This window comes from Rousettus aegyptiacus, unplaced genomic scaffold (assembly GCF_014176215.1).
Source record: "Rousettus aegyptiacus isolate mRouAeg1 unplaced genomic scaffold, mRouAeg1.p scaffold_m13_p_2, whole genome shotgun sequence".
NCBI lineage: Eukaryota > Metazoa > Chordata > Mammalia > Chiroptera > Pteropodidae > Rousettus > Rousettus aegyptiacus.
In genome coordinates, this window is record NW_023416295.1 from 55,113,181 (window position 1) to 55,125,460 (window position 12,280).

The 12,280-nt window shown below is 33.6% G+C and overlaps 1 protein-coding gene and 1 pseudogene across 8 annotated transcripts in view; one reads left to right on the forward strand and one right to left on the reverse strand.

Moving 5' to 3' along the window:
* The window catches only part of SLC4A10 (solute carrier family 4 member 10), a 235,689-nt gene that overhangs the window by 45,770 nt on the left and 177,639 nt on the right, over positions 1–12,280 (reverse strand). The window lies entirely within an intron of this gene.
* LOC107511740 lies at positions 1,527–3,649 on the forward strand (annotated as a pseudogene).

Here is a 12,280-nt window from a genome sequence, read left to right on the forward strand (position 1 = left end):
GCAGATAGACTCAGAAAGGTCGTGTGGCTGAAGCAGAAGGGGATTGGGGAAGAATGGGGGTGGGACTGTTAGAAAGACAAGTACCAGACTGAGCAGAGTGAGCTGTGAGGGCCCTAGTAAGCATTTTAGACATTAAAATGAGAACACTAGAACACCTTTGAAGGTTTTTTGAAAGCTTTTTTTGTTCCATTGTTGCTGTGATTTTTATGATTAATATTCGTTATGCAGCCCGCAGATAAAGTCTATACTGTTAATCGAAAAGATTAGATCTAGGCATATCTAGAGCAATCATAGTTTAAGCTCTTAAGAAATGAATTAAAGGAAATTACATTGAGAGTTCTTGCAAAAGAGGCCGCGGACATAGTAGAGAATTGTAATAGAAAATATCCTATATCTGGTATCAAAGAGAAGTGTGGGAAGCACATCAGGTAAGCCTTAAAAGTTCTAGAACTACCACAGATGCCTAATCTACGTTATCATGCATATAAGAGCTGCATGTTACTCCAAAACCTGATTTCTGAGTCCCAGGTTCGAAGTCAGTGACAAATTCCAATATGAATAACTTTTTCATACTTAATGAAGACACTCAAGCACTGGTCTAGGGATTAGGAATTAATAGTAGAGCTCCTGGTAGCATGTCTATAGTCTGAAATAAGATAATTAATTTGATGAATTAGTCAAATAATTTTACTATATTTTTTAAAAGTAAAACCTAAAGGACTCACACTGATTTTGGATCTTCCTCCAAATGGAAGCTTAGAGATTATAGCCTTAGAAATTATAGCATCCAAATTATCCGTTGGGTCTATAATATCTTGTCCTGAATCTCTTGCTCCAATTTTACAGTTGTTCCAGGATCGATGGAAAAGTGTTAGGTGAAAAAGCAAGGCTCACGGGCCTTCAAATGTCTTGCTACTCTTCTGCTTATACATATATGCCAACCTCTGCCTGGAAGCCAGTTCACTAATAAGAGTATGTTCCCACAATGAGGAAATTTTCCAACTTGATCTTTTTGTTACTTTACCTCAGAAAAAAAGGCCCCAATACTATAGGATTTTGATGGGAAAACATTTTTATACTCTGAAAATTTGGTAAAAGTAAATTTATTGATGATAAAAGGTAACTAAAATACAAAATAGGGAAAATATACAAAATTTCTCGTGAAGGTATAAGAGAAAACTAGCATTATAGAATATGTGTATGTACACATATACATGCACATACATATTACAGAATTTTATTTGAAAGGAAATTGGGGACAAAAACATTTATCAGCCTTCTGATCCCATTGATCCCATGAGTCCAAAGGGACCATTAATAGAGACTTGAGGTTATATCATTTGTATAATATTTAGCAAATCATTAAATAAACCAATTCTTTTATCTTACCCAACCAAGTAAGAAAAACCAAGCATACTGCTAGTTCTGACTTATTTCAATAATACACAAGTAAACTTAAGACAAAACCGATTTTAAAATAAATTCTTAAAATCTATAACTCATGTCTTTACTTCGATTTACACTGGGGAAAATAATCATTATTTCAAAAGAAAATTTAGTCACTGCTTAAAGATTAAAGTACTAACACATTAAAACAAACAAAGACAAATCAGGATGATGCCTTCATCTTGCTGGGGGACTCCTGCAGTAACTCAGCTCTAGAAAACAGAACCACAGCATTCAGCTGTGAGATTGGTTCATCCATCCTCAATAGCCACCTGGCCAGTTTGGTGGACAAGTACCTCTGGATTGTGGTCTCAGGAGCCAATGATCTAAACCTGGATATAATACATGAACATTTTGTTCAAAACATCACCTTTGGGCACCCTGTGATAGAAAGTCTCCAAAAGCATCTAGGATAAGATCCTTTCCTGGACATGGACAGAATAGTGTTGAGGCTGGAACAGTGAGTAAAGCCAATGGCCACAATAGGAACCAATCAATATACTTTTCATCTCAAAGATATTGGGAATGCAGGGGCTTTGATTAAAGACATCTGAGAGAACGGAATAAAAGTTAGACTTGCCAACAAACTAGGAACTACAATTGAGTATTTTACACCATGGGCTAATCAAATAGAAATGACCTGATTATGTCAGTGGAACCTAGGTTTGAAGGACAAAAATCAATGAAGATATGATGCCAAAGCTTCATTTGTTGGGGACCCAGTTCTTGTCTTTAGACAAGGAGGTTTTGGGTCCTGACACTATCCATAACACAGGGCTAACATGGTTATGTCCGGCAGTACTATAATAAGGAGTAAAGACCCCAGATCTGTGATCAACTGCTTAAGATTTATTTGCTCAAAAGTTGCTCAGAAACATTCTCTTTACAGAATCCAATGTTTCTGCTCGTGAAATTTCCATTTTATTGGAAAACAAGAATGTCGATGACCAAATTATATTGAATGAGGCACTTTTGCTCTTCTGAGTAATTATTCATTCCAATGACTAAAACTTATTGTGTAAAATGTTCTAGGAGGTTATAAATTGGGTTGTATACCTACATTTTTAAAAGTGGAATTTAAAGATTAGTGTGGTAAAATATCCTATTTTAACTGGGAAATTTTATTTTCATAAAGAGTAAAACTATAGCTGTATTAAGATTAGAAACAAAAATGCACTTAATGCCTAAGAGAGGTATATTAGCTATTATAAAAAAAATTATTTCTCTGCATTTCTAAGAAGAATTATCTGTTTTTTTCTCACCTATTTTCTAAAAACAAAGGAACTCCTTATGGTTTCTCTATTTTGTGTTATTTATGATTTGTGTATATTCTTGTTAACTTGAATAGAATAGAACTTATGCAACATGTAAGCTTATATCTGGCTGGGATGGCATACTATACTTATCTTTCATTTAAAAGATCTATTTTTTTCCCTTTTTACTTTATACTCAACACATAACAAATATTTTTAAAATATATGAAGCCCGGAGGTTTTCAGGTGGTCTGTTCTAAAATAAAAGCTTTGATTTTATCATGGTGGGTTTTTTTGTCAGCTTTGCTGAAGGAGCAGTTTATTCAGTGATCCCCTCCTTTTATGCCACCTGCCATTCTTAAGGGATATTAAATGATGTTGTTGACTCAGCTCCAAGAAAAAAGAAAAGTATCTATTTGGAAATGTATTGAGATGAATCTTGACTCTGCCCCTTTGGACCTATTTGCCTTGGGAAATCACACAACTTCTTTGAGCTTTCATTAACTCCATTTACATCAAATATAATTATAACAACTGTGCAGGGTCGTGCTGAGGCTTAAAAGAGGTACTGTAACATATGTAAAGCTTCTAAGTACTATTCCTAGAATTTAGTAGATCTCAATATAAAGTAGCTTATCATAAATAAGTTTGTTAGGTGGTTGTAAAAGACTTTGATATAATCTTATTAAATCTATAAATCACTCCTATGAGTGGTAAGATGGGTATTTTATCTCCTTTTAAAAATGAGAAACTAAAACTCAGCAGTAGGCTGGTACTATGGAAAGGACTTAGGTGGGCCATAGAATTTCTGGTCTGTACTCCCTTTATAAATGGGGAGGTGGGGTAGGCAAGGGAAGCTTCTTTCACTAAACATCATCTTATTTCCAGTCTAACTTTATTCAGTAGCAGAACCGGATGGCTGAGAACATTCTGGAACACTGGATCGTGGCCTCAACAATATTTATTTTATTATGCCAAGAAAGACCAGATAGGTTAGGAGATGAGAGTACAGAGTTAATCTATAAAATATTTATAACTGTGTTCTAAATTATACTTAGGAAACAAATACATAACAACTACTTTAGTCTTATAAATACTCTTGTTATGTAATAAATATGCAAAAAAATGTTTTACGAGGAGAGATATCTGCAATATTTTTTTCTGCATAAATTGTCAGAATTTGAAAAAAGACATAAAAATAAGTCTTAAAAAGGTCAGGAATGAGGCCTCCAACCTTGAGAGGAAAAGATATTTTCCATATTCCTGAAACTTAGATCTCCATGGATGGTTTTAAGAATAAAGTTTATTGAAGGCAGTCAGGGGAGGAACAAAAATGCTACCTGCCTTCACCTTCCCACTGGAAATCCCAACTAACTACGCCCATGGAACCAAAGAAGCAGTAAATGGCTTGCAGAGCTGTTCAGAGTTCAGCCAGATAAAATTTCAAGGCCCTTCTGATAGATGGCATCCAATCCATTGCTCAGGGCCTTGCAAACATGTGCCAGATTTCTGAAACTGGAATTTACTCTCTAAAGTCTCTTTTTTAGAATCACAGAAAGCATTTAATCTGCTATAGAGATTACAATAATTATTTTAGATATTTGCCTAGGCACATATATATGCTATGGTTTAGGATTAAATCATCTGAACATATAGAAGAACTGTCTCAAATCCTTACCCAGCCTTACCATGAATTCAAGTAATGATATCATAGGTGACTATTACATAGCAGTGCTGGCAAAAAAAACAAAAACAAAAAACCAAAAAAAACCCATTAATATCATTCATTAGGAGCAACAGTCTCGTCCTTGTTAAAGTAAATTAGTAATGGATTACCTAAATCTGTTATAGCAAATGTTGAGCATTCTGCTTTTCATTAGCTAACAATTAGAATTCTCCAAGTTAGTCATTCTGTTAATTTGCATAAAAGGGGGGGTAACACTATAGTTTAATAGGAAATGATTTGCATATTCTGAAAATCTGACCAAAGTAAATTTATATAAGATGAAAGAGAACGAAAATGTAAAATAGAGAACATATGACAAGTTTCTTGCAGAAGTAACATAACAAGAAAGAAAGATAGCACTATAGTAGATGCATAAATACATCTATGTACAAAAATATGTGTATACATACATATAAATGTTTCCACTAGTTACTGTGTATCTATGTATATCTATATCATATGCATACAGCTACCACATGCATGGCAGGGGGCACTTTGTTTTCTAATTTAATAGTTTGCTTTCTACATTTTATAGATGTAAAAAACTCTAACTTATCCAAAGCTACACTGATAGAATTATATTTGAACCTAGATCTATTTGGCCCTGAAACCTCTGCTCTGCTTCCTCTAGATGTAACTCTGTGTCATTTCCATCAGGACAGCCAGATGAGTGAGGTGGCCGCAGAACAATTTAGTAATCTACGTTTTACTATGTGGGCTTCCTAGCTTACTCTTTCAGGACCCCCCTCCTTTAAGATTTACCTCCAAAACAGCCTGCAACCCTGCCTTCCTAACATGACCGCTACACCACCACTCTCCGGATTCCTATTTCTCATAGCCTCATCTAATCCCGGCTGCAGGGCTGGTATGACTTGCCCATTCACTTTGCTAGCCATATGTACCACTCTCTCAGGGCCGTGGTCTCTGTTTCCCATAGCGGTCATACTGTTAATGAAGACAATGCCATAATGTGTTACTCCATTCCGGAAATACATTTAAATTTATATTTTAACAGTGATGTTCTGAAAGTACTAAGCAATTTCATATAAAAATGGCAAGATCACAGGATAGACTCTTTTGGAGAGCCAGGTCTTTAAGTGGATATTAGTCACCTACGCCTCCTTGTCAGGCCTATCTCTCATTAATAACATTTCTTATCCATAAATCAATTAAAAAGAGGAAAAATGTTTTTTAACCTAAAAGATTTATACATCACAAGTATCATGTATAGCCAATCAACAACCAAATCATTGTTCCTTCCTGAAACAGAGGAACATGACAACCACTACACTATGGAAAGAGATTCATTGTTCCTTCCTGAGTCTGTACCTCTGACATTTGAAATCTCAGCATTTGGTTCTCAGAGGCTGCATGCTTGGACAGGAAGTTTAAAAAAGATCTCTCTAACAACTCTTAATGGCTCAAAGAAGGCTCTGATTATTTAAATTTTATGTTCTTAAATATCAAAAGCAGATATTCTAAATATATGTCAATAATAAAATGAGAATAAATTCCCACTATCCTGTTCATACTAGTTCATACTAGTGAACTTAGTCCAAATCACTTCAATCCAAAAGTACAAAAAGAAGAAAAAGAAAGAAAACTAGAGGCAGCACTGTGAGGAGATAAAATATGTTTGGAATAAGTTCTTTGATTAATTTTATTCAAAGTAATTTTTAGTGACTCTGGCCATAAGATGGAAGTATAAATGGAAAAAAAAAAAAGAAGCCTTTACGTGCATAAGGTAGGCCCGTGCTGAGGACACTGGACTTTGGACTCTTCAGCCAGGATCTCTCTGCTCAGTCAAATGCAAGCACTTAGCTGAGAGACTTTGGACAAGTTACTTACCATCTCTATAGTTGTTTTCTTAAAGTGGGGATAATGACATTAATCAACTTCACAGGGTTATTATAAAGGTAAAATGAGTTAATATAGGTAAAAGTGCCTAGAAGAGGACCTGGCATAAGTAGATACTAATCAGGTGTCATTTTTACAAATTATTGTTATTACTGTTGTTTCTACTACCAGATTGGAGACGGGAAAGTCCAACAATCCACAGGCAAAAGAATGGGCAGCACCCATGGCTTTTACTTTTCTAACAACACCACTGTAAAATGCCAATAATTTTGACTCATGGTGTTGGATTGTTTGGCTTAAAATAAACTGTTCACGAAACACATCCTCTTCTATCCTTTACTGCTCCCCACAAAGTGTGTGCTCTAAGCCATCTTATTGATATAAATGGCTACAGTGATTAGATAAACATTATAATTAAATGCCTACATCCAGAAGTCTTTGCTTTTGTTTCAAGGCTAATGGAGGTGATCAGTCTTCCTTACATGAGAGGAGTCTGTGGCTGTCTTCCGGAAAAAATAATTTGGTAGAACTCCCTTCAACATTTATACTAATTTTAGTCCCTGGGATGCAAATGATCTCCTTTTCTCTTTGTAGTTATTATTAGTACCTTCCTGTGTGCGCAGAGTAGTAATGGTTTGTGACTCATTTTTTTTGAAGTCTCTTTATTGACTAAATTAGCACCCTGAATGCTGTGTAGCAAGTGAGATATTAATATAAAGCATAAAATCAGAAAATTATAATCTATCTGTAGAAGCCAAACATGTTTTTTATACCCATTTATTTTCTATTTCAAAAAGTATTTTAAATTATCCAAATAATAACACCGCACTATAGATTATTTATAAAATAACAAGTTTTTAAATCTTAGCCTTTCCACCAATTACTGTAATTTTTGACACATTTCTTTTAGTAGTCTGATTAAGTATATTTTCAACATATTTATGAACATACAATGTTTTAATCTTTTTTATATAGTACCACAATGTAAGCATTTTCCAGGTTGCTACCTTATTCTTCATAACCATCATTTTTAATGGATGTGACATAGTTTACTTGCACACGCTTTTATTACTAAACATTTAATTTGTGTCTATCAAGATAAAAATTTAAATAATACAGTGATATGTCTTTTATGAATACATTTATTTTCATATTTTCAATTTGATTCTTAGAAGAGACTCTCTAAGTACTTTTTCTTTCTAAGAAATCATTTAAACTTATAGCTATACCATACTATGAAGAAAGTAGTTTTCACTAATAGCTAATACTAAAAATATAAATACTCTCTCCATTAAATCCTTCCTAATCTTTTTCTCATCTGAATATCATCCTCGTTCATACAGTGAGATCCTCTATTGTGCCTCTACATACATAACTTTGGAAGTATTTCTCACTCTCATGGGACTCTATCACATGTGATAGAACTTAAGTCAACTATAATTAAGTAATGATTGTATAATATTTAGTGTCTAATTCTTTCAGTAGGTAACATGATCCATGGGGACAGAGCCCTCATCAATGTTGTCACTTTTATACTCTGGCACATAGTGGGCAGTCTTGTTTGTTCATTCATTGACTTAACAGTTTAAAATTATTTTATAGAAGTACTATGCTAAGTGCTAGTAGGGTTACATAGAAATATATGACAGTCCCTGCCTTTAAGAAGTAATAATAATAATAGTAATCCTTCACTTTTATTTTAATAATCATAGGAGAAAGTTTGACCTTAATTTACCATTCATTGGTTATGTGATAATGGGCAAATTCTTAGTCTCAGATTGATCATCTATTAAGCAAGGGTAACACTTGTTCCACAGGTTATTGTGTTATTGTGAGGTTTAAATAAAATCATAAAAGTAAGTTTTTGTCATAGCTCCTAGAAATTGAAAGACACTAAATATTTATTTGTTGAGTGAATGTAAGCATACCAAATTTTGCTTTCCTTTTGTTTTTCAAATTTGTTTGCTTTCTTCCCATTATCATTGTCTTAGTTAATAATGAGGATTTAAACATTCCACAGCTATGTTATGGCTCCTTGTTCCACTTCCTATGATCACCTTCTAATCTATGGTGACATAATTCTTCCTGGAGCTTTGTCATTATATCCATGACCTTTTTACCAGATAAATTTATAAATTTTAAGGTTCTCTACCAATTGATCCCAGGAGTCCTTTCTATCTACCTAAGTACACCCTCAACTTTAATTATGACCTGCTTATGCAGAACTCATAGATGCAATGAAGAGAGAAAAATGCATAGATATGCTATAATAATAAATTCAAGTGACAGGTACAACAGAGATAAAGTAAGAACTTAGGGTTTATTTCTTCTATGAATGCTTCCCAGCCTTCCAGGATAGTTTGTTATTTCTTCCCCTATGCCATCACTCATGTATCTAGTATAAATATATATTACTCCATGTTGAATCATTTAACTATGCATTGCCTCTAGCTCCCTCCTCATTTATAGATTCAAAAAAATATATATTTTATGTGTAGCCACTATGCACAAAGCACATCTCTGAACCCTGTTGATAGCCACTTAGCTCCCTAAGAATAAAAACCACATCATATTCATTTTCATACTATCAGTGTCAACACAATACAAAGAAGATCAACGAATGTTGAAGAAATGAGCCAATAGAGTAAGAGAATGTATGACCAGAATGGTAAATCTACTTATTATACCTTCAACATTTTGCTATATTCTACTTTTGAATTTTGAAGATTGCTATTTTCTTAAAATAGAAAATAAATTTGGTTACAAGAGAACTGATTTGAAGAGCACCACCTGGCCCTTAATTAGCTCATCCTATAACGTGTCTTAGCACTTAAATTTCCCATCATAAAACTTACCCTTAGAAAGAAATTACAAAATAATGCAAACATGAAATGCAAGTTGAACACTTCCAAATATGCAGAGAAAACAAGTCTTCCTTTCTCTAAACCTTTTCTTCTGTCCCCAAAGTATTATAAGTTTGGTCTATTCTACTAGACCTCTCATTCCCTATATATTTCTCATGTACTTCCTATTTGGGGGGATTAGGACACCCTCTACAAGGATGCTCTTAGGGGCTTACCCAAGGACACTGATTAGGATAAAGGCAGACATTTCTATCCCAACCTTTTAAGCCAAGTTATAACCAAGCTTCTTAAAATAAGAAGATAAAGTGGGGCTTCAATAAGATGCAGCATCTTATTGATGCTCATCTCTAGTCAATATTTTTTTCCTTTCCTTGTTATATACTTATTAATGGGAAATTGTTATAATCAAAACAAGCACTTTTATGTTCTAATGAGCTCTAAAATAAGAATCCATTTTACCTTGTAAGCATATTATTCCAACATTTGTTTTAAACCCCTTGTTGTTATGTTTATTTTCTGTAAGCAATTTAAAACTGCTTGAAGGTAATATCTAAGAGATCTAAATAAAATAATAATTTATCCAAACTCTCCCATATTCTAAATATTAATCATAAAAATTACTTGGGACAAATCAGTGGCCTACAATGAAGTACGGTGCCAAAAATGTCCAACTAAGTGTTAGATATCTTAGATTTTGGTCCTAGTTGTCCCATGTGGGCAAAGTATAAATCCTCCTGAGCCTCAGTTTATTTTTTAGCTCTTAATAGAGAATATATACATTCAGCATTCATTCATTTATGCAACAAATAGTCATTGAACATCGACTTTGTACCAGGAATTGATCTGGACGCTGGGAAACAGTGATCGAATCAGACTAAATCCCCTCCCTTTATGAACTGTTCATCTAGGAGAGTAGTCAAGAATAAATCCATGGTTTTTTTTTTTCATCTGAATAGCTAAAAAGAGAATTTCCATAAACAGGGGGCAAGATGAGAGTTTGCTCTTATAACTTTACACATAAATAGGTCTAAACTATAAGAGTTACTTAGTATATTAGTTTGGTAGGGCTGCTATATCAAAATGACACACACTGGGGGGCTTAAACAACAAAAATTTATTTCCTCACAGTTCTGGAGGCCGGAAGTGTGAGATCGAAGTGCCAGCAGGGTTCATTTCTTCTGAGGCCTCTCTCTTTGGTGTGCAGATGGCCACTCTGTTGCTGTGACCTCACAAGGTCCTTTCGATGTGCATGTGCATCCTGGTGTCTCTTTGTGTATCCAAATTTCCTCTTCTTATAAGGATACTAGTCACATTTGATTAGGACTCAGCCACATGACCTCATTTAACCTTAATGATCTCTCTAAAGTCCTATCTCCAAATATAATCACATTCCATGGTACTGAGGGTTAAGGCTTACACATATGAATTTTGGGGAAACACAATTCAACCTAAAACGCCAAGTGATATGATTTCAGAGTGACTAGAACCATCCCACCTTTCCCTAAAATCTGCTTTTATAAAGGGGGAAAAAAAACACAACAACAACAGGTACTTAATTCTTTTAAATATCAAAATGAACATTTTTTTGGAAGAAATGAAATTAGTCTCCTAGTAATTATCTCTAAAGCAAGTTCTTATAGATTGTGAAGGCACCAGCTACCTATGTAATAAAGAGATGAGCAACATAGTAGAGTGAGTAGAAGAAGCAGAACTGGCCAGGACACAAACCTCACTGAGACTCGCAATGAGCATTCATTTACAGAATATATCTTGTTGCTCTTCACATAATATTTGAACAGCCTTGCAGAGAGAGTCTTTACTAAGACAGTTTTTTGGGTGGTGTATGAAAACTGAGTTATATATACTTCTTCACTTGATGTTTCATGTTTGTTAAACAATAAATGTAAAGTGCATAAGCTGAACACCTTATATTACAAGAACTGAATTTACAAATAAAAAAGCATACTAAGCTAACTGAATTTGGCTTGTTTTACAAATATCTAGTAGAAATACTGTTCAGAGCAATTAACATATTAATTTCCATAGTTAAAGGAAAGTGTTTCTTCCTCGAAAATAAGTTATTAGCAATGTCTCTAAGCATTCATTTAGCATGACTAATATTCTAAAGTATGTAGAAGTGACACTTAAAATATTCAGCAATGGATGAATAATGTAGCAACATTTAACATGAACGAGAATAATTTGCTCAAAATTTCCCAGTAGGAATGGCGGATACCCTAAGTAAAATTATCAAATCATATACAAAATGTCAACAGTGGCATTATACTAATCTCATAGAGGATTCATGGCAGAGCTGAATGGCAGAATGAGATCACACTATCTAATAGAGAAAGCATAACATTAAGAAAAGTGGCTCTACTCCTCATTATGCTTTATTTTATTTTATTGGTAAGTCATAAGTCATGAACTTGTTCTATAAAATATATCTTATCTGCTCAATAGGATTTCAGTAAACATAAAGCGGTATATTCATAGCCTTTTTAAAGAAAAATTATTACTTTAAAATTTGCTTTTTAAAGAAAAATTGTTAATTTTAAAAAATTTAGTTTTAAATATTAAATCTTTAATAAATGTATTTTAATTAATATTTAGAAACTAAAACTGCTAGATAGTTGCTAGAGCAATGGTTTGAAATTTTGTATAGCTATGTATTTCTGTCTGTTCTATCGAATATCTACACGCTTTCATTATTCATTATCTTTTTCATTTACAGTGGGTTTGAAGGATATAAAAGTCCAGTAGAATTTTTGGAAGAACACTTTATTATGAATACTTGATTTAAAAAAAAAACAACTGTTGTCTATTTAAGTTTTGTCTGCTTTTCTCTTAGTGTATGTGAATCAGTGGTTGAGAAACAGTACTTTGAAGAAATTTTAAAATTCTAGTGGTTGGAAGAAATATTAAGTAGCTGGATGATCTCACTGACTACAGGAAAATTATGCTCCAAAGTGTCTCAGAAAGGCAACGATGGGGGGTACATGTTACCACATATTTCGACTGCACATATGGACATAAATATTAAACAAACATTTATAGGGAACTATGGGTAAAACGTTTCTTGCTTTTATAATCTTAAAAAAATATATTTGAGTGCTTCATTCTTTTGGATAGCA